Below are 23,366 nucleotides of genomic sequence, written 5' to 3' on the forward strand. Positions count from 1 at the left end.
AGACTCCCCAGCTTCTAATGATTTAATATGATCTTCCACCTCACAGATTTCTGTATATACCTTTTCTCTGCTTAATCATCTTCATGTTTGTCCACCAAATTAGGATGTGAGTATTCTGAGGACAAATATTTTTGGCCTTTCTTTATATCCTCAGGCCACAAAAAAACTAAGGCAAATAAAAAGCACTTAATAAATGTTTGATTGACTGAAATGATGACTTGGGAATACAAATTTGGTCATTAAAAGACCTCAAAATTAATAAATAAATTTCACTAACACAAGGTGACTGCAGACATGACCCATAGAATAAGACATGTGCCCCTTTTGTGCAAAGAACAGGAGAATACAAATATTAGCTAATCTTTTTGTCAAGATACTATTAGGAGACATCCTGTTTCCCAGAGTCTAAGGCCCAGCAAGCAGACTTGTGACCTGAGACAGGCATGGCAACAATCCTTTGCCCTCAGCCTCTGGATATAAATTGTTACAACTAAATCACAAAAATGATGGTGCCTGAGCTCAGACAAGTACCAACAGGCCCAGATAGGAAGCTCTGCTATGGATGGATGTTTTCTTACTAGGAAACCTTGCCTCACTATTACTCACTATATACTCACTATCACTACTACTACCTCGGGTTCCTCCACTAGAATGCAACCCCAACATACATTTCTTTGTTTGCAAACCATTTCCCTTCCTTTGAAAATAAACATGTTCGATTCCTGACTCTCCTGTCTTTAGCCTATTCTATTTGGCTCTGGCCATCTGGTTAGAGGTCAGTTCAGTCCAAATGATACTTGGAACTTGGTTGCCATTAACATTTTATCTCTAAGATATTAGAGTAAGAACATAAAATAAGTCATACATTAGTGTTGATTAATCATTTCATAATATATACACTCATAATCAATCAAGAGTCAGAAATCTTAATGATTGCTAAAGTGTTACAGAGAAGTACTTCTTAGAGTATGGATTTCCTTCTAGAATCCATGCAGACAAAGCAGGCCTTTAAAATCATCTTGATCAAGAATATTTTCATTATGGTCCTCATCAAGATGTCCAGAAATATTATTCCCTACCACCTTAAATATTTCTTTTACAGAATGATGAATATGTGACAATGAAGTCAGTACAGCCATCTCAATAGAGTGAGCATGTGGTTTTCCTGATATATGTATCCAGGTCCATCATGCGCAATAATCCTAGCTTTAGATCTTTATGATGCCTGGATAAGATCCATACTTTTCTGATGACTTGTACTTTAATATCTCTGGGAATGGAGAGACTGCCAACACAACTAATATCTATTCTGGCAAAGACAGAAGCTCACCCTCTAGTTACAAGTTCAGTTCAATAGAGCTGACAGAAACCAATGACAACATGTTGATTATTACAATTTAATATTTCTGGTTTATTTTCTTGTTCATGCTTATTTGCTTTTGTGCCAGTATCATATATGTCTCATAGCTACATCCATTAGTTATACATGGTTTTACTATTTAATTTTGCACATAATATTTCTGCAAATTTTCATTTCTGTAAGTTTAATTGTGACTGCTTTATTTTTGTTTGCTGTTATGCACATATCTTTGTGCTTATATATATGCATGTACTGCTGAGAAATGTACATTGAATATGTCATGTATGTAATTTAAACCTATAATCACTGAAGTAGCCTGTTAGGCAATACTTTACACTGTACACATACTTAATTTACATTTGCTCTGAATGGCACCCTAAGGTGATTTTCTAGGATGCTAGGTTAATCATCTGTGATCTGTTAATTGCTGATGTTTATTTTGATGTTGTAAAATATAATTATAAATGTCAAGTGTACTGCAGCTGATTTTGCAAGGGACTGCAAAATTCTTAACCTCAGGGTAGAATATAGTAGGACACTGGCGATCAATTTTTCTACCTGGCAAAATAAGCCTGTGGAAATGTGGGAACGAAGTGAGTGTTAAAGAGACAGTCCTCTCCTCCTTGTCTTGGAAAACTCTAGATAGACAAGGATGTAAGTAAAGAGATAACTTAGCTCAAGCAAGAAAACATACAAGAGGAGAAAAATGGATAGAATCAGGAGCAATAGAAGAAACTGGGGATGGAGAGACTGTCAGAGGTAACATAAAGCAATGAGCCCCAATTAAAAGTTGCACTATAAAGATTTCTGCCTAGCTTTTCCAGTGGGTCAGTTATGACCCCGAAGAGACTGTCTAGAGTGGGTTGATCTTAATTTACCTGTCCCTTTGTGTGAACTGATATAATGTGTTGTTTTGTTTTGTTTTGGCTTATTCATTATTTCCTCCTCCACTCTATCCTAGAAGACTTATGATAAATCTAAAGCTTACATATTGTCCAAAATCTCTTTATATTCTTGCTTAATTGGTTCTGAATATAGGCTTGGATAAAGTGATATAGAATAACTGCTTCTGGTCTATGTGGTCTATTTTAGTGAATAGGAATTTCAGTCCACAAATTTTTCCTCTTTATACAAATACTCAGAATCACACTTTTAAATGAGAAAAGCCCACTACACAAATGTAAGTTGTTATCATTAAGAGTAGAAGCTCTTTGAGGGAAAAGACTGTGTCCTATTTTCCATTAGCATCATCCCTCATCTTCTCCTAGTCATTCAACTGACTTACAGGCACTTAAGTAATGTTTTATTAATTTGATTTATAATTGCATCCAAAAAAACTGATTATTTTATGCCATTTAAGTTCTTTTTACTAGTAAACAAATCTGACTGTATAATGATTTTTGCTTTATGCTGCTTATGCCAGGAAAGTTTGCAATATAAACCTTTTAAAGAACAGAAAAGGTGATGGATACATGCCTAGTACTTATAGATACTTCCTCATTTAGTAACACAGGTCCCAGAGAGAAGTCATTCCATAAGCACTTTTGGGTCTCCAGTAAGGAGAGGAAGTGAAAAGCATTTGGAGACAATCCCATTTCAGTAGATCTGTGATTTTATTCATGTAGATGCTGCCTCCAAAGGTAAAGATTCAACTTCTATTCAAGGTCACCAAATTTGTGACTGCTTTTATGGATCCAATTGTACACATGAGAATATACTTGTAATCAAGTATTTATAATTGCAAGTGCTTTATTTTGTGACATAAAAGTGAAAAGTACTTGCTTCTAAAGGATGAAGGGTCATTGACCCTTACTCAGAAGACTCCTATCTGCCCCTACTTATGTATTATCTGATGGAACTTTAATATCTAATGTTTTGGAGGAATGATAGCCCCAACTTCCACCCTACAAATTGGAAGCAAAACTAAGTACTGAATCAAGCTGTTGTGTGAAGATAGATTTATTCAGTATATGCAGGAACCACCAGTGGTATCATCATTTGGGAATCTGAAAATGAAAGAAGGAATGTTGTAATTCTTCTGGTTGATAATCCTAGAAGCTTGATTAATGTTTCTCCTCTTCCACACTTTGTTGTTAGACTTGCAGAAAATGCTTATCTTTCTTTTGTTCCTGCTAAACCTATTTTCCCTGATACTATAATTTTGTATGCAGAGAGCAGATGTGGGAGCTTTGCAGAGCTGTAAAGATGTATAAACTAAAGCACTGTACTATAAGATATAAATACAAAAATCAGGCCCTTTTTATAAGTTGATTTTAAATAAAGATGACTATATGAGATAGTCCACTTAGCAGAATTTTATAATTGGTCTAATCCATAAAGAAAAAAGAATCCTCCCTGAAATAGACCCAACAACTGCTCATCCAATCTTTGCTTAAAGACCTTTAAAGGGAAGAATTCATTATTTCCCAAGGTTGTGCATTTCACTTTTGAATACATCACTGGTAAGTTTTCCTGATATCAAGCTTATATTTATTTTTTTGTAACTTCTACCCACTAATTGTGATACTCATCTCTGGAGTCAAGCAGAAAAAAAAATGTCTTTATAGCATATAGCTTTGAAACATTTGGTCACAGATATTATTTGCCTCCCCCCACACATACACACACATACTATCTTTTATCTTCTCCTGGAAAATATAACCAGTTCCTCCAATACACTGTCAAATAATGAGTACTTAAGGTTCTTCAAAATTCTAGTTACTCTCCTCTGGATACTGTCTAGTGAGAAAGCTTTTCAATGTCTTTTCTAAACAATCATATTCAGAACTGAACAAAATAATTGGTATGAATTGAGCAGAGCTGAATTTAATAGTATCAGCATCATATTCCAGAAGGTTAAACCTCTCTTAATGCAGTTTCTTTATTCATCACTGATTATATATAAAAGACAAAAGTTTTCTTGATAAAACCAGAAAAGGTCACATGGTGTTTGTCCCCATGTCCTTCATATAGATACTGATGCTTACATTACTATGCTATCAAGTAATGTGAGAACAGAGTAAACATATCTGGAGAAATGTGTTCCTTATCTTTAAGCATTTAAGGAAGCTTTGTGGTGGTGCCCTATTTTTTTTTTTTTTTTTTTGCTGTTTCCCCTCCCAGACTGATATCTTTGTAATGGTAGATCTTGTGATGGGGCATCTTCTCTCTCAATTCTTACATTTCCCTTAGTCACTGAATGAGCGTGACCTCAAACTGAAATGTGGGAAAGACCTTAAGTGAGAAAGGTCAAGATACCCATTGTATCCTGTGCACTATTGACAGTTTTTGACCTTCATTTTCAGTAAGACAAAAGAGCAGAGTAGTAAGGCTGATTTGTATAGCTCTCTCTCATTTAAATCTGAGTCATGTGCAAGTCAAGATATCATCCTTGTGACGTCATTGGTCATCTCAAAAACAAAAAATGAACAATAACAACAACTTGGCAGTCATAATCTTCTCTAATCTATCTAAAATCCAGTTGGATAGGCCATGACTTAGAATACTACCTACTTAGCTATATAGGTTATGTTTTCAATTTAATGCTTCAGCCTGACCTAAATCATCCATTTAGAAACTATGACTACTAACCATAGGCTGTGGGAGGGGAAAAACATAAAAATGACTATTCACCTCTCCAGAGTCTGAAAATCAGTCCCTCAATCCTAAAATGCCATAGATATTTTTAATTCTTTTAAAAATATTTTTAATAATAACTTTTTTATTTTCAAAATATATGCAAAGATAATTTTCTCTCAGTGCTTCAGTGATCCAAGGCTATCCCAATAAACTATAGATATAAGATGCCATATGCATCCATAAAAAGAACTATAGAGATTGAACATAAATTAACACATTCTATGTTCATTTCTTTCTTCTGTTTTTTTTCCTCTTTCATGATTTTTTCCTTTTGTTCTGATTTTTCTCTCCCAACATGATTCATAAAGAAATGCATATTTAAAAAGTCAATATACATATATAACTAGAAAAAATAGTGGAAGAAAATTAAAGAAAAACAAAAAAGAGGGATGTTTTCAATATTCACCCTTGCAAACCTTTGTATTCCAGATTTTTCTCTCCTTTCCCCTCATACTCCTACCCTAGAGAGCAAGTAATCCAAAATATGTTAAACATGTGCAGTTCTTATAGATATATTTCCATATTTATCATGCTACATAAGAAAAATCATATCAAAAAGAAAAAAATGAGAAAGAAACAAAACAAGCAAAGAACAACCAAAAAAAGGTGAAAATACTATGTTGTGATCTACATGCAGTCCCCACAGTCCTCTTTCTGGATGCAGATGGCTCTCTCCATCACAAGTGTATTGGAATTGGCCTGAATCACCACTTATTGAAAAGATCATAGTTGATCATTGCATAATCTTGTTGTTGCTGTATACAGTGTTCTCTTGGTTCTACTCACTTCATTTAGCATCATTTCATGTAAGTCTCTCCAAGCCTTTCTGAAATCAAACTGCTGATCATTTCTTATAGAACAATAATTACCCCTTACATTCATATACCATAACTTATTTAGCCATTCCCCAACTGATAGGCATCCACTCAGTTTCCCATTCCTTCCCACTACAAAAAGGGCTGCTACAAACATTTTTGTACATGTGGGTCCCTTTCCCTTTTTTATAATCTCAAAAGTTCTGCACAGTTTGATAGCCCTTTGGGTACAGTTCCAAATTGCTCTCCAAAATGGTGGCGGTGCTCATAATTGTAGTAGTAGCATTTCATCAATTAATGCCTCCAAAAATGATACACTCAATATATTTGGGACCTTCCTTTAACTCCTTTAATATTATGTGAATATCAGTGGAGTACATGGGTTGTCCAGGAGTTTCCAGTCACATATCTATAATGTCTTTTATGCCATCTTTCTTATATAACTCTTAATTTGTATTACATTGCATCCTGTCCATTGTGTTTTGGATAGTTAATAAATAATTGACAATTCCAGGCTAACCCCAAGAGAACAGAATAGAAGAGCACATAAGCAGTTCAGATATTTCTCAACATCTGGAAAGGTGAGATAGAAAGCTCTTCCACATCAACCTGCCCTTTCAGTATATTCCCATAATATGTAAATTCCTGCACTTATAGGAAAATAGGACAAGAAAAAAATTAACAACCTGGAATATTGTCCCAAATTTTAGAATTAATGAGTAATTTAAGAAATTTCTGAAAAAGCTTTTTGTCCTCTTTATTGGGTGACCAACATGTCTTATTTATGAACTTCTAAATTCTTTAAAAATTATTCAATTTGATCACTAACTCCGAATGACTTTTTAATAGGCAAACTTGAAACTAATATTTTAAGCTGAATCTGGTTGAGGCATTGGGACAATGAAAAAAAACCAACAAAGAATTAAAGACAATTCTTGCCTACATTAATTGGCATATATATAGACACATGTAAAACTGGAAGACAACTAGAGAAGGAACAATGTGAAGATACAGTTCTTTATATCAGAATGCAAATAAGGCACACAAAGTAAAGAGCAGTCAGCTACAACTGGGCTTAGCAAAATCATGAATTTGGTGTTGTATCTTCACTGCTCTTTCACTTTCTTTTCCCTCCCTTAGAATATTAAAATTGCAAATTTTAAAGGAACTTTCCTCCTTAGTCCAACTCATAGTCATTGGGTTCAACATTCCCTTGAAAACTTTCAGAAATGGGGAGACTCATTACTCCCAAACTATATCTCTGCTTGCTCTTATATATTCTGATATCCTTATCTAAAATTCATACCCTTCACAACTCACACTTAAATCTCTTATGTTTCTACTCAGGTCTGTCTTAGCTCTTCTGCTCCTAGAAATTATATTTTGTTCTCCCATTAACATAAAAAAATCAAGGACTTTCAGGGATGTTGATCACTTTACTCTAATTGAATAACAAATTTCAACAGTTTAACAGCATGGTATTGTAACTCTGTCGGGGGCAAGTGTATTACAAAAGAATAGACTCGAAGAAGCTAAATCTTAAACCCCAAATATAGATTCTAATAGTAGAAATTTAACAGTAGTACAGGACATATGGGAGAAATTTTGCAGTCTCTTTCTAAGGGGTAAGAGCATGGTGCTTTACTTCACAAAATTAGCCCTGAAAGGCTAATTTCCTCAAACTGTTAGATTACTCCCCACCCAGTTTATAATGATGAAGGCTCCACTTTTGTGGAAACTGAGATCTAGTTTAACATACACACACATGCACATACATATTTATATGAACACTTGCAATATGTAATCAAGAACTCAGATTTTAGAATGATAGACTAGGGACCCAAAGACATGTGAATTCAAATCCTACCTATGATTCTTACTAGCTATGTGACCATGAGGAAAATCACTAACTAATCTGAAACTCAGTTTCTTCATTTGTAAAACAGAACTATGATATTTTATAATACCCAAAATTACGAGGATAAAGTGAGATAATGTAAATGTCAATAGTAATAATTATTACTTGAAAACATCTAGATATCTGACTGAATCTTCAGTTAACATCCAGATTTTTGGCATGTTTTTAAGTCCAGCTTCAATCTGTTAGTTTTGAGAAATACATTTAATCAACAGATGATATTTTGAAGGTAAATAATATTCTGAGTAGTTTATTTTTGCACAAAATTTTTTCAGCATCATGACTGAAAGATACTCTCAGGACTTTAGGCTAGGTTGCCATCTTCTCCTCATGATGGTGCTTGCAGTAAGTGTTAATACTACATTATCTGGAAGAAGGCAACAGACCCACTTCTTGATTGTTCTTTTTTTTAATCTACTTCTGGATTTTCATTAAAAAGTTACTAATTTTGTCCAAATAAAAGTATTTTAAGAAAAGTCAACATTTTTGATCATTCTTTGTATAAAATTTTTCTAATTTCTAGCCAAAATTACGTTGTCATATATGAAAACACAGAATACAATAAAGACAGAATACAAAGAAGACAATAAAAAAGTCAAATTCCCACCTCATTTCTCCCTTTATCATTACACTGTCTGATCTTCATCAATTCAATTAAAATCAAAAGAAAATTATTAAGAACTTACTATATTTAAACGGGCTAGGCTTAACATATCCATATAGATATACATGGATATATACACATAGATACACACACACACACACACACACACACACACATGCACAAATATTTTTGCTTAATGATAGTCATCTTTAGGATGAAAAGAAAAAAAGGAATGAAAGAAAGTTACATGATAACTTTAATATATTTTTCAAGAATAGCAAGTCATGCATAATAGATTTGCAGTTTCATGTGCAGTCATCTTTTTTGCCCTTTCTATTGTGTAATGGAAATGCTTGTTTTATTTCTTAAGTTCTGAATAAAATGAATTTTTAAAATACTCATGGATCATAAAATGAGATAAAAACAAATTTGATAATAATGAGATTTAAAGGATATAATTTCCGGTTAAATTCAAATAAAACACTACTTCCATCTGCCTCTGCATTCATTATGGTAATTAATAAGGCTAAGTTAAAAAAGACAGTCCAGTAGGGATTCTGGTAGGAATCCTCATGAAACCATATACCAACTCCCCATAGAATGGGGATGAATTTGGTATTGTTCTTTCCGCTTCTTTTCCCTCCCTTAGAGTAATAATAAAGAAGCTGAATGTTATCTTTACCTCCCCTTTCCATCTTCTTTTAAAATTTATTTTATTTTTTTTTAATAATTATAACTTTTTATTGACAAAACCCATGCCAGGGTAATTTTTTACAGCATTATCCCTTGCACTCACTTCTGTTCCAATTTAGGCTCTCCCTCCCTCCACCCCTTCCCCCAGATGGCAAGCAGTCTATACATGTTAAATATGTCACAGTATATCCTAGATACAATATATGTGTGCAGAACTGAACAGTTCTCTTGTTGCACAGGAAGAATTGGATTCAGAAGGTAAAAATAACCCAGGAAGAAAACAAAAATGCAAACAGTTTACATTTATTTCCCAGTGATCTTTCTCTGAGTGTAGCTGCTTCTGTCCATCATTGATCAATTGAAACTGAGTTAGATCTTCTCTTTGTGAAATAAATCCACTTCCATCAGAATACATCCTCATATAGTATCGTTGTTGAAGTATATAATGATCTCCTGGTTATGCTCATTTCACTCAGCATCAGTTCATGTAAGTCTCGCCAGTCCTCTCTGTATTCATCCTGCTGGTCATTTCTTACAGAACAATAATATTCCATAACATTCATATACCACAATTTACCCAACCATTCTCCAATTGATGGGCATCCATTCATTTTCCAGTTTCTAGCCACTACAAACAAGACTGCCACAAACATTTTGGCACATACAGGTCCCTTTTCCTTCTTTAGTATCTTTTTGGGATATAAGCCTAGTAGTAGCACTGCTAAATTAAAGGGTATGCACAGTTTGATAACTTTTTGGGCATAATTCCAGATTGCTCTCCAGAATGGTTGGATTCGTTCACAATTCCACCAACAATGCATCAGTGCCCCAGTTTTCCCACATCCCCTCCAACATTCATCATTATTTCCTGTCATCTTCACCAATCTAACAGGTGTGTAGAGATGTCTCAGAGATGTCTTAATTTGCATTTCTTTGATTAATAGTGATTTGAATATCCTTTCATATGAGTAGAAATAGTTCAATTTCATCACCTGAAAATTATTTGTTCATATCTTTTGACCATTTATCAATTGGAGAATGGCTTGATTTCTTATAAATTAGAGTAAATTCTCTAAATATTTTGGAAATGAGACCTTTATCAGAACCTTTGACTATAAAAATGTTTTCCCAGTTCATTGCTTCCCTTCTAATCTTGTTTGCATTAGGTTTGTTTGTACAAAGGCTTTTTGATTTGATATCATCAAAATTTTCTATTTTGTGATCAGTAATGATCTCTAGTTCTTCTTTGGTCACAAATTCCTTCCTCCTCCACAAGTCTAAGAGGTAAACTATCCTATGTTCCTCTAATTTATTTATAATCTCATTTTTTATGCCTAAATCATGGGCCAATTTTGATTTTATCTTGGTGTATAGTGTTAAGTGTGGGACCATGCCTAATTTCTGCCATACTAATTTCCAGTTTTCGCAGCAGTTTGTCAAATAGTGAATTCTTATCCAGAAAGTTGGGATCTGTGGGTTTGTCAAACACTAGATTACTATATTGACTATTTTGTCCTGTGAACCTGACCTATTCCACTTATCAACTAATCTATTTCTGAGCCAATACCAAATGGTTTTGGTGACTGATGCTTTATAATATAGTTTTAGATCAGGTACAGCTAGGCCACCTTCATTTGATTTTTTCCATTAATTCCCTTGAAATTCTTGACCTTTTATTCTTCCATATGAATTTTAGGTCAATAAAATAGTTTCTTGAAAGTCTGAGTGGTATAGCACTAAATAAATAGATTAGTTTAGGGAGTATTGTCAACTTTATTATATTCGCTGGGCCTATTCAAGAGTACTTAATATTTTTCCAATTATTGAAATCTGACTCTATTTGTGTGGAAAGTGTTTTGTAATTTTGCTCATATAAATCCTGACTTTCCTTTGGTAAATATATTCCCAAATATTTTATTCTGTCGACAGTTATTTTGAATGGAATTTCTCTTTGTATCTTTTGCTGTTGGACTTTGTTGGTGATGAATAAAATATTGAGGATTTATGTGGATATATTTTGTATCTTGCAACTTTGCTAAAGTTGTGACTTATTTCTAATAGCTTTTTAGTAGAATCTCTGGGGTTCTCTAAGTATACCATCATATCCTCTGCAAAGAGTAATAAATTGGTTTCGTCATTATCCTACTTTAATTCCTTTAATCTCTTTCTCAACTCTTATTCCCAAGGCTAGCATTTCTAATACAATATTGAATAATAATGGTGATAGTGGGCAACCTTGTTTCACTCCTGATGTTACTGGGAATGGTTCCAATTTATCCCCACTACGTGTGATGCTTACCGACGGTTTTTAAGAGATGCTCCTGACTATTTTAAGGAAAAGTTCATTTATTCCTATACTCTCCAGTGTTTTATTAGTAATGGATGTTGGATTTTATCAAATGGTTTTTCTGCATCTATTGAGATGATCATATGGTTTTTGTTTTGGTTATTGATATACTCAAGTTTGCTAATAGTTTTCCTAATATTGAACTAGCCCTGCATTCCTGGTATAAATCCTACTTAGTCATAATGTATTATCCTTGGGATGATTTTTAATCTTTTTGCTAATATTTTATTTAAGAGTTTAGCATCAATATTCATTAGGGACATTAGTCTATAATTTTCTTTCTGTTTTCAACCTATCTGGTTTAGGTATCAGTACAATGTCTGTGCATTAAAAAGAATTTGGTAGGACTCCTTCAAGCCTTATTTTTTCAAATAGTTTATATAGCATTGGAGTTCATTGTTCTTTAAATGTTTGGTAGAATTCACATGTAAATCCATCTGGTCCTGGAATTTTTTTCTTAGGGAGTTGATTAATAGCTTGTTCTATTTCTTTTTTCTAAGATGGGACTGTTTAACCAAATTACTTCTTCCTCTGTTAATCTGGGCAAGCTATATTTTTGAAGGTATTCTTCTATTTCATTTAAGTTATCGAATTTATTGGCATAAAGTTGGGCAAAGTAACTCCTAATTATTGCTCTAATTTCCTCTTCATTAATGGCGAATTCTCTCTTTTATTTTTAAGAAAAACAATTTGATTTTCCTTTTTCTTTTTTTAATCAGATTTACTAAGGATTTATCTATTTTGTTGGTTTTTTCATAGAACAAACTCTTAATTTTATTATTTCAATAGTTTTTTTTTACTTTCAATTTTATTAATCTCTCCTTTTATTTTTAGAATTTCAATTTTAGTGTTTGACTCGGAGTTTAAATTTGTTCCTTTTCTAGCATTTTAGTTGCAAGCCCAATTCATTGACCTTCTATTTCTCTATTTTATGCAAGTAGGCCTCTAGAGATATAAAATTTCCCCTTATTACCACTTTGGCTGCATCCCACACATTTTGGTATGATGTCTTATTATTGTCATTTTCTTGGGTGAAGTTATTAATTATGTCTATAATTTGCCATTTCACCCAATCATACTTTAGTATGAGATTATTTAGTTTCCAATTATTTTTTGGTCTATTTCCCCCTGGCTTTTTATTGAATGTAATTTTCATTGCATCATGATCTGAAAAGGATGCATTTACTATTTCTGCCTTACTGCATTTGAATTTGAGGTTTTTATGTCCTAAAATATGGTCAGTTTTTGTATAGGTTATGTGAACTACTGAGAAGAAAGTGTATACCTTTCTTTTTCCATTTAGTTTTCTCCAGAGATTGATCATATCTAACTTTTGTAGTATTCTATTTACCTCTTTAATTTCTTTCTTATTTATTCTGTGGTTTGATTTATCAAATTCTGAGAGTGCAAGGTTGAGATCTCCCACTATTATAGTTTTGCTGTCTTTTTTTTTTTGGAGTTCTCTTAATTTCTCTTTTAAGAATTTTGATGCTACACCACTTGGTGCTTATATGTTTAATATTGATATTGTTTCATTATCTATGCTACCCTTTAGCAAGATATAGTGCCTTTCCTTATCTCTTTTAATTAGATCAATTTTTGCTTTTACTTGATCTGAGATCAGGATGGCTACCCCTGCTTTTTTTTTTACATCATCTGAAGCATAGTAGATTCTGGTCCAACTTTTCACCTTTACTCTATATGTATCACCCTGTGTGATTCCTGTAAACAACATATTGTAGGATTCTGGCTTTTAATCCAGTCTGTTTCCTCTTTATGGGGGAATTTACCCCATTCACATTTTTGGTTAAAATTACTAATTCTGTATTACTTGCCATCTTGTTAATCCTTGCTCATGCTTTTCTCCCTTCTTTCCCCTTTACCCCCCTTCTGAGTATTAAACTTGTGAGCACCACTTGCTTCTCATAGCCCTCCCTTTTTAGTATCCCTACCCTCACCTTAGAGTTCCTTCCCCTATCTTACCCCTTTTCCTCACAATTTCTGTATTCCCTTCCACTTAGCTTACTCCTTCCCTGTTTGCTTTTTCCCTCCCACTTTTCAATGAGGTGGGAGAAGTTTCACCATAAATCGAATATGTCTAATATTTTTTCTCTTTAAGCCAGTTCTGATGAGAGTAAGATACACACTATGTTTCTCCCCCTCCATTCTTTCTCTCAGATACAATAGGTTTCCTTTGCCTCTTCATGAGATGCAGTACCCCCACTTTATCCTTTTTTCTGGTACAATTTCCTTTCCACCTCTAGTTTTTAGAACAAATTATACATGTGTTCTTTATATATCTTTATAACAGAAACATAATTCCCAAGATTTCTTTTTACCTTTTTGGGTTTCTTTTGAGTCCTATATTTGGAGATCAAACTTTTTGTTTTGTTCTGTTTTTTTCATCAGAAATAGATGAAATTCACCTACTCCATTGAATGGCCATCTTCTTCCCTGAAAAAAAAATGCTCATTTTGTCTGGGTAAGTTATTTTTGGCTGCATACCAAATTCCTTAGCCTTTCAGAATATCATATTCCAGGCCCCTCAATCCTTTAATGTGAATGTTGCTAGATCCTGAGTAATCTTTATTGTGGCTCCTCTATATATGAATTGATTTTTTTTAGCAGCTTGTAGTATTTTTTATTTGGTCTGATAGTTCTGAAATTTAGCCACATTATTTCTTGGAGTTTTGATTTTAGGGTCCTTTTCAGGTGAATTCTTTCAAAGTCTATTTTACACTCTGTTTCTATAACATCTGAGCAGTTCTCTTTGATAATTTTCTGGATAATAGTATCCAGGCTCTTTTTTTCATCATATTTTTCAGGAAGTCCAATAATTCTCAGATTATCTCTCCTAGATCTATTTTCCAGGCCTGTTGTTTTCCCAAGAAAGTATTTGACATTTTTTTTCCATTGTTTCATTTTTTTTGGTTTTGCTTGACTGATTCTTGGTGTCTCCTCAAGTCATTCAATTTCATTTGTTCAATTTTGATTTTTAATGAATTATTTTCTTCACTCACTTTTTAATATCTTTTTCTAATTGTCCAACTGTGTTTTTAAGTGAGTTGTTTTGTTCTATGAATTTTTTTTCCATTTCGCCAATTTTATTTTTAGAGAGCTATTTTCTTTTTCCAATTCACTGATTCTGTTTTCCTTGGAATTGTTTACCTTTTCCAATTCACTAATTCTGTTTTTCAAGGATTTGATTTCTTTATCCATTCTATCTTTAAATGAATGGGATGACTTATCTAGACTCTCTTGCCATGCTTCCTTTCCTTTTCCTAGTTTTCTTCTAGCTCTCTTTTGAGAGCCTCTTTAATTTCTTCCATGAGAGTTTTGTGTATTGAGGACCAGATCATATCCCCCTTTGGAGATTCATGTGGAGACATGTTTTTAGTCTCCTCAGGGTTTAAAGTCTGTTCTCTATCCATATAGAAGCTATCAACAATTAGAGCCCGTTTTAATTTTTTGCTCATTTTGTCAAAGAAGAATCAAAGATAACAATCTAACAACAACAACAACAAAAAGCAAATGCAGTCTCCTTTTTTGAAGAGGGGGTCCTCTATAGACTACAGGGGGCAGCAGTGAGGCACTAGCAGGACAGCAGAGGCTGCCTTGTGTTTAAACTCTGAGACTCTGAGAGCATGCTGAGTCACTCTGGGTGGGTGTGGCCAGATCCCAAGAGACGTGAGAAACCCTACTTTTTGGTGTTTTTTGGTGTTATAGTCTTTACTCCCTGTGTTTATAGCTTCTCTGCTGATCTACTGGCTTGCTGCCAGGGCAAAGTGGCCACACTGTAGTAAAGTTCTCCCCGCAGAAACAAATGATTTCACACCCCACCCCTCTCAGGTCAGCTCAGTGTGAGCTGCCTTCTGTATTCTCACTGCCTGCCTGCAGTCTGCACATGATCTAACCATTCCCACATACAAACAAAAACAGACCTTTTCTGGCGAATTTTGCGGATATCTTCTATTGGTAATTATTGTGGGTTTTTTCAGTCAAGCACTAATTCTAAGGCCTTGTCATGAAATAAAGTATTCTGAGAGCAAGACAGAGCTTAAATAGACGTGTTTGTCTTGTCCACCACCTTGACTGAAAGTCCCCCTCTCCATCTTCTTAAAAGACTAGCATATCCTATAGAAAACAGATATCACTTTTTTACCATAATAAGGCACTATAAAGTTAAGATGAAATAAAACAATCTATATCCTTATGCTTGAGATTCTATTGGTGATTGGATGGGCATAATATATTCTAATAATAATTAGAATATTATATATATATGGCTGAAGAAGAAATTCATATAAGGTACTCTGCAAAAATTTGAGAATTGAGACTTCTTTTACTGTATTCATTCCCCTTATTTAGTTTCCATATCCATCAGTTTTCTTCTTTTGCCTCCTTGGCTATGAACTGCACCAGGAACCCTCAATAAGCCATTTTAAGGAGGGACTTCCTACCACTGAAAATCTTTATTTTCTCTTATTTCAGCTCTGTTGATTCTCAACCTAGGACACCCTCCCAGTGTTTAATTTTTCTTCACTTCTTCCCTTCTTTCCAGAACACCAAGTAATGTTGGAGAAAATCAAAACTATGATAATTTGCCGTGGTACTAGTGATGAATATAGAACCTCAATTGAGCTCTCAGTGTTGTTTATCAATCCTTTTATTATCTCTTACTGACTCCATATCACCTCTTTCAGAGAACTAATTCCAAAACTTCCCATTCCACGTACCCTTTGCTATTCACTTCATGGTTTGTTTGTTTGTTTTTTTTTTCCATACCTTCTCTTACTTCTACCTCAGTATCTCCATATCTTTATGGATTTTTTTGTGATTCCTAGACAAAGTGAACCCTTTGATAAGGTTATGACCTTGTCAAGGCTTCCCTTTAGCAATTTGAACCAGGTTCTTGGCTCAATCCATGAAATCTTCTGTCACTTTTCTAGTTACTTATAAGCATGCCAGAAAAGCAGCTGGTCCACATTTAGGGAATATGCCATGTATCTATTTTTTCTCTGGGTGTTTCTGTGTCCTGACTTCTGTCTTTTTTGAATAAAATGAGAATGTTGAAAGTCAGATACCTCTTTCCTTCACCCTATACACAAAAGTCCTGCAATATCTCTTAGTGCTATCATTCTCCAATTTTATCCATCACCAAGACTACAACTCTCATTTCTGCTTCAGCTCAGCCAATGCTAGTTTCCAAATGGCATTGTGGTAGTGGTCAGAAGTAGCTTAGGTGACCTGTGGTAGTAACTGGAATGGCAGTACACTTAGATCTAGGAAGATCAATCTCATAGGTGCATGAACATACCATTCTCATTCTCACTCTTATGCTTTTCCTTGAATTTCCTTGCTTCCCTAAAACACCCACATTTTCCCCTGTATTCTATCTAGATCATATTCACAGATTCTTAGATTTTGGAACTGGATTTTGCTTTGAAGAGCAACTTGCTCAACATCACACCCAATACAGAAATACCTTTGAAAGACATGGTAAAATATACAGAAATAAGACAAATAACTTTTTTTTGAGATGCTTCAAGTACTGCAGAGGAGCTTCAAAAAATCATATAGATAACTATAATACAAAGTAGAAGACTCAGGAAAATGTGATAATTATCTCAACATAGTGAAAAGATTGTCATCTGGAAAGGGGATTATATTTGTTTTGTTTGGCTTTGATGGCTTCCTACTCCCTCCAAAATTAAAAATAAAATCCTCTCTTTGGTATTTAAAGCCCTCTACAACTTAGCCGTTTCCAATCTTCACAATTGTCTTATACCTTATATCCTCCCTCACCCGTCACTGTACTGTGCAATCAAAAATATTAGCCTCTTTTCTGATCCTCTCATGACCTATTCTATCTCCAGACCCCAGCCACTTCTACTGGCTATTCCTTATGCCTTTTATAATTTCATTCCTCATCTTTGTCTCTAAGATTCCTTCAAGTTCTAGTCAAAATCTCATGTTCTGTAAAAAGCTCTTCCTGATTTCTCTTAATTATACAGTTTTTTCTCTGTTGATCATTTTCAATTTATCTCATATAAATCTATCTTGTACATAATTATTTGTGTGTTGTCTTCCCAATGAGACTAGCTCATTGACAGCAAGGATTATCTTTTGCTTTTCTTTGAATCCTCATTGTTTAGTATGGTATCTGACTTTCTGCAGGTATTTAGTAAATACATATTGATTGACCAACAGTTGCAAAATGAAAAATTTACATTTGATTCAAGAAAACCACCCAGGAATTGGAAATTAGATATCTCCAAAAGTTGAAGAATTGATTGAAGAAATAATGGGTTCCCCAACCCCACTTTCTTGGAGGTCTTTAAGTAGAAGTGGATATGTGTTAGGTATGATTCATTTGACAGATGGGTGAGACCAAATGATTCTTAAATTCTATAATTCAGTGATTTAGGAGGGACTGAAGCAAAGTGATTTGGAAATATAAAGGAAATAATTTCTGTGTAAATGGAATTAGGGACATTTTATATATTTAGAGTTAAAAATAGCTTTGAAAGTTGCTTAGTACAACTCCTAATTTTACAGATTAAGAAACAAGCTCAGTGAAACTAAGTGACCTGCCTAATATCAAACAGTTGTTAAATATCCCTGGAATCAAATTTAAAGCCTAGCTATTCTACTACTGGATCCATCCCTCTTTCCACTATACCACAGAAGAGTCATTAAAACAGAATCTTAAAGGCTTGATTATATTAATTTTAATCTTCTTTACAAATGCTCTTTTATGAATGTAAATTTCATTTCATTGTGATCAGCACAAGATATGTTTAATATTTAATTTCCCCTACATTTGTTTGTGAGCTTTTTAAAGCAATAATACAGGAGTCAGAAAACTATGGCCCATAATTCAAATCTAGCCTTACTCCTCACCCCCATATATTTTTGAATATTCCAAATGTTGAATTGTTTTTACATGTTTAAATAAAGTTTTGTTGTATTTGAAAATGAAAAAAGGAAAAAATTATCTCTAAGCTCTACCAAAAAAAAAATACAGCAGGATAGATGCAGCCCTTTTTTCCAACTCCTGCTCTAATAAACTGTTAATTTATATATAATGTCATGTACAACTGAAAAATGTATTCTTCTTTTATGTCCCAATGATTAATCAGAAGAGAAAGTTACATGAAATAAAAAATATCACACCAAAATCAAAAGACCTAAAAAACAACAACAACACAACAACAACAACAAAGAAAATTTATCTCTTACCAAAAGCAAATGACCTAGGAAAAAATAATCAAGTAGAAATTGTATATATATATATATATAGCTTGATGCCATATTTCAATAAATCAATGAAACAGCCCAGACCTCCTAATGCCAGAGGGAATTGTTCTAACAATTCAATGGTCATCTTCTTAAATAAATTCAAGAGTGAACATTCCTGGGAAAACAAAATTTTGATTTCAAATCCAAGGAAAAAATTCTGCAAACAGCTAAAAAGAAAGAATTCGCATGTCAAGGAACGACAGTAAGATCCCTTAATAGCTCCACAACTTCAATTATAAAGGATAGGAGAATTTGAAATATGTATCATCTTTAGTACCCCCATTCCCCTAATCAAAGACTAAAATGTTAGTCTTTATAAAAGTCTTTAAATATTCACCTGAGTTTTACATTTTTTTCCTTTTATGTTTATATTTCAAAGTTTCTCCTCAGCTATGGTCTTTTCAGCAGGGATGCTTGGAAGTCTTTTATTTCATTAATTATCTCTTTCCCCCTATAAGATTATATTAAGTTTTGTTAGCTAAATTATTCCTGGCTTTGAGTCTGTCCCTTTTGCCTTTTGAAAAAATTTATTCCACATGTTCCCATTCTCTAGTAGTTACTGCTAAATCATATATGATCCTGTCTGTGTTTCCTTGGTACAGTAAGTCATTCTTTCTGTCTGTGTGTTTGCCTCCTATTTGAAGACCCATTAGTTGAAGCTGTACCCTTTGAGAGACTCCACATTGTTGACCTGGAACCCTGATTCAGCTAGAAAACCTCTCTTCAATCTATGCTTTGGCTTCTTTTGTTCTTGGTCTAGAACTAAATACCAATCTGCTACTAGCAAATCTATTCTTTTTGCTCTCTCCTTTTTATGAACTGATCTCCTGATCTATTTTGGAAGATTTGTTTTGGGACATCTGGAGTGTTAGCCTAGTTCCATTTTCAGCCTGGAGCTTTGAAGTCTTGGGCATTTGGTCCATGGTCCCACTCCCAAAGGGATACCTGATATTATGTGCCTGGGACCTGGCCTGGGGCTACAATCCTGACCATCCCTGTTCCACAGTTCCTGCCATATTCACTAGCCTGAGGTTTCAGTCAAGAATCTTAGCCTAAAAAGATGCTCAACAATGGTTTTTCCTTGAATTTCCTAATGGATATATGGCCTGGCCATCTTTGTTTGAATAGTTGTGAAGGAATTTGAACAATACTGTTTTCACCTTCTTTGTCATCTTGCCTACTTTTTATTATTATTACATATACATTTATTATTATATTATTATACACATAGGTTGAGTTTGTATTCAACCTAAATTGTTGCTGCCAAATGGAAAAAAAAAAGCGAAATTTTAAAAAGCAAGCTTTAAAGCCTCTTCCTTCATAAGTTTAAGCAATGTAAAATCAAAACAAAGAGGCCAAAAAGATCCCTAAAACCAAATTAACCAACATAGTAGCAGAAAGAAATAGTAGCCAAGATCAATAAAAATTATTTTTAAGACATTGTAAAGGACAGCAGAACATTATTGTAGAGAGCCAGAACTCCCTATTTTGCCTATAGAATGGCCTCTTTGGGTTATAGACATAAAGGATAGTTTCTATTCTATCCCTCTGAATAAGAAAGATATGAAAAGATTTGCCTTTTCAATACCAAGTGTTAATTTAGCTGAGCCTTATAAAAGATATGAATGGACAATTAGTCCTATCTTTAGGTAATTGACATATATAATTCTTCATGTTGATTCATGTTGTGTGTTATATCACTACTAGCCTGTTATATTACTATGTGTTTGTGTAATACCTCTCATGCTGATGGACTTATGTATACCTATTTCAAGTAAGACCCTTCAATCTAGAGTTCTGGCTCTCTATACATTATAAGCATTATCTCATATACAAATGAAAAGAAGTAAAACAAATCTTTAGAAATTTTTATTTGAAATTAAATTATTTTATTATTTTCTTTATAATCAGTTGAATATCTATTACACTCACCACAGTACCTCTTCCAAACTTTCCTATTCTCAAGAGTCCCTTTCTTTTTCCTCTCAACTTCTCCACATTTCCTATTTCATTGGAAAAATGAAGGCCATAATCTGTAAAGTCCTTCTTCTTTCCTATTCTCCAAATCAAAAAATCCCTTACAATATAATGCTATTAAAAATTTCTCTGCTCCTTTGCTCCATTCTCTGAGGTGGTCTATTTTAACACACACATAAAATAGCAGTAATACAAGGAGTAGAAAGACTGACAGACTTACAGTAAGATTCTAGATTCTGAACCTCAACCCCAAATTTTTTATCTATATGACCCTGAACAATCAGTCTGCAAAATACACATGTTGGCCTACAAATTCTCTAAATGTGTTTCCTCCTTTAATTCTATTATTACAAAAGCCCATGAAAGATGGCAGAGTGAAGCTAGTAAGCTGCTCAAGCATTTTCAGTTCCCCTAAAAAAAATCACATGAAATCAAGCTTCTTAACAGAGTCTGATAGAATGAAACCACTCTAACTCAAGATAGATTGGAAAGACTCAAGAAAGAACAGTGTCACTGGGATGAAAGAGATATTTAACCCATCTCAGTATCCAGGAAAGCAGTGAGAGAATTTTAATCACAACAGATCAGCAACTGAGACCCTCAATCCTAATTCAGTAACAGGGCAGACCAATGGGGCAGCCTCTAGGCCCAATGCAAAAAATACATTTCCACCCCAGGTTGCTTCCGGGAGAGAGTAGTTAAGGCTATTTCCTACTGTAAGTAAGATACCAAACACAAGGACCCCTTGTACTCAAAGTCAAGACTCAAAGCTACACAAGACACTTGGGGAATGGTGCCCCCTTTACCCCAAGAGTGGAGCTTGACCATAAAAGTCACAAAATAGGAGGAAGAAAGAGAAAAAGAAAGAAGATGAGCAAGAAATAGAAAAAACCTCAGAGAAAGCTACTATGGTGAACCAGAAGACCAAAACAACAACTCAGAAGAGGACAAAATGCCCGCAAGGGAAATCTCAAGGAGATATGAATTGGTCTTAAACCCAAAGAGCCTTCTTGAAAGTGCTCATAAAATATTTTAAAAGCCACATAAAAGAGGTAGAAGAAAAATGAGAAAAGAAATGAGAGGTATCCAAGAGAAAGTCAAGAGCTTGGAAAAGACAGGGGGAAAAAAACTGATTGAAGAAAAAAATTCCTTAAAAATACAATTGGCTAAATCCCCCCCCCAAAAAAAATCACTGAATAAAACACCTTGAAAAGTAGAATTAATCAAATGGAAAAAGAAGTTCAAAAGATAATTGAAGAAAATCACACATTTAAACTAGAATGAACAAATGAAAAGTAATGACAACAAGTATAGGTGAAACAAACTTAAAAGAATGGAAAATGGAAGAAAATGTAAAATACCTCATTGGGGAAAAAAAGCCAACCTGGAAAATACATCCAGGAGAGACAATTTTAAAATTATTGATCTTTCTGAAAGCCATGATGAAAAAAAAAAAAAGAGTCTGGATAACATTATTCCAGAGATCATCAAGGAAAACTGCCCTAATGTACTAAAACCAGAGAAGGAAATAGTCATTGAAATAATCCATCAATCATCTCCAAAAAGAGATCCCCCAAGAAAAACTCCATGGAACAATGTTGAAAAACTCCAGAATTACAACCTCAAGGAAAAAATATTATAAGCTGCCAGAGAAAAACAATTCAAGTATGGCAGTATAATGGTCAGAATTACCCAGAATCTGGCAGCTTCTAAAATAAGGAATAGGAAGTTTAGAATTCCAATTTCAGAAGGCAAATGACCAAGAATCAGTTACCAAGTGACACTGAACATCATCTTTCAGGGGAAGGGATGGATCTTCAATGAAGTAAGAGACTTTTGATCATTTCCATTGAAAAAAAACAAAACACAACAAAACAAAATCAAAAATTTGATCTTCAAACACAGGACTCAAGAGAAGAATAAAAAGATAAACAGGGAGGGAATATATATATATATTTTAAAGGTTAAACTGTTTACATCCCTAGATGGGAAAATTGTATATGTAACTTTTGAGAACTGTATCTGTTATTGGGGTAGTTAGAAGAGTCATATATGGACAGAGAGTATGGATATAAATGGACAATATCAAAGAAAAAGACATTAAGGGGATGGGGAAAGGATTGTACTGGGAAAAGAGGAAAGGGGAGGCAAAGTGAGACAAATTAGATTGCATGAAGAGTACAAAAGACCTATTACAAAAGAGAGGAAGAAAGTAAGCAGATAATTATTATCTGAAGCTTAATCTTGTCAATTTTGGCTCTAAGAGGAAATAACATCTTCACTTAGTTGGGTATAGAAATTTATCTTACCCTATAATGAAATAGGAGCAGAATGGAAAGAAAAGGGAGGGGCTGGATAGAAGAGAGGATAGAAACACTAGAAGAAAAGGGTAAGAGAAAGGACGAGAGGTGATAGAAGGGAGAGCAGACTGAGGGAGGGATAGATTAGAAACAAAACACTACTCAAGATGGACAGAGTGGAAAGAGAGAACAAAAGTATATACAGTGGAAAAAGGAGGATGGAGGGAATACAGAGCTGATAATCATAACTGTGAATATAAATGGGATGAACTCTTTCCTAAAACAGAAGCAAATAGCAAAGTGGATTAAAAAACAGAATCCTACAATATGGTGTTTACAAGAAACACATTTGAAACACAGAGATATATACAAAATAAGAGTAAAAGGCTGGAACAGAATTTATTATCATTT

This window comes from Antechinus flavipes, chromosome 6, assembly GCF_016432865.1.
Source record: "Antechinus flavipes isolate AdamAnt ecotype Samford, QLD, Australia chromosome 6, AdamAnt_v2, whole genome shotgun sequence".
Taxonomy (NCBI): Eukaryota; Metazoa; Chordata; class Mammalia; order Dasyuromorphia; family Dasyuridae; genus Antechinus; species Antechinus flavipes.